Source organism: Vespa velutina, chromosome 2 (assembly GCF_912470025.1).
Source record: "Vespa velutina chromosome 2, iVesVel2.1, whole genome shotgun sequence".
Lineage (NCBI taxonomy): Eukaryota > Metazoa > Arthropoda > Insecta > Hymenoptera > Vespidae > Vespa > Vespa velutina.
Window position 1 is genome coordinate 1,624,068 of NC_062189.1, and position 1,455 is coordinate 1,625,522.

The following is a 1,455-nucleotide window of genomic DNA, read 5'->3' on the forward strand; positions in this document are numbered from 1 at the left end:
TATATACATAAATATTTATATAAACATGTATATATATATATATATATATATCGTATAGAAATATAGAAAATAAATGAAGCTAGAATGATTCGGTTTACAAATAAAACATAAAATGTAAACTGATCATTTGAAATGAAAATCATTTGAATATTTGCATCATATTAATTGAACCATTTAATACGTAATAAATATACGTCATTTTGTTGCTATGTAACATTTTATAGAAATAGGAATTATTTCTTTCTCTCTCTCTCTCTTTTTTTTTTTTTTTAATTTTTTTTTACGTTTGGACAACGATACATATGTATATGTATTTATATATATGTATATGTATATGTATATATATACATACACACATTTTGTTCCTTTATTATTGATTAATAAAGATTACAGATTTTATTTATGACAATGCGCGCAAAAGTTGTAATACAATTGCCAATGTTCAAAATATTTGCACATTATTATTACGCTACTAGCATAATACGATATACAGTGTTATAACCTAAAAAAAAAAAAAAAAAAAAAAAAAAGAAAAAGAAAAAAAACAAGAAGAAACAATTATAAATAAAAAAAAGAAAAAAGAACAAAAATAAAAAAGAAATGTATCTGGTTTTTGAACATGTTCATCTAGCTAAATAATAGTAATGATAATTAACAATTTTCGATAAGAACATTATATACATTCGTGTAAAGATACTTTTCTTAAGATAAATACATATGTAATTTCTTTTACTAGTTTATACCATCTTATATGGTGTGAAGGCAATAGTATTGTTTGTTTTATTCGTTTTCTCTCTCTCTCTCTCTCTTTCTCTCTCTCTCTCTCTTTCTCTCTCTCTCTTTTTGTTATATGTTTTTATAAGTATGCATTTTAATATGTTTTTTGTTTTCTTTTTTGTTTCTCTAACTTCTTTTTTGTTCATTTAAGATGGATTATAAAGATTTCTATACCTTGAAATAATTTAACATACATGCATAAACGCAACCAATTATTATAAACATGTTTACATACTTATTTACATGGAACTTTGTTAGAATGATATATAAATGTACATTATCTTAAAATTATCATTTTCTTTAAAGCCTGCACATATACTATTATGTTGATAATAATAAAAAAAAAAAAAAGATAAAAAAAAAAGATAAAAAAAAATAAAAAAAAAAAGAGTAATATTTGTAGTTACAACGGCCAGATACATTTCTCTTTTTGGTTTTTTTTTGTTTTCTTTTTTTTTTTCTTTTTTTTGTTTTGTTTTTGTTTTTCATATTAATTATGAAACACGAAGCAAAACTTGTTTAATATATGCTATATTGCAGTATTCTGCCAATTAATTTTTTCATTATAAAAAATTAATAAAAAGAAAATGATTTTCTAATGAAATAATAATTGTGATTGTTACTTTAACTAACACTAATCGATGATTATCTTTTCTTTATTCTAATTTGCAACTAAAT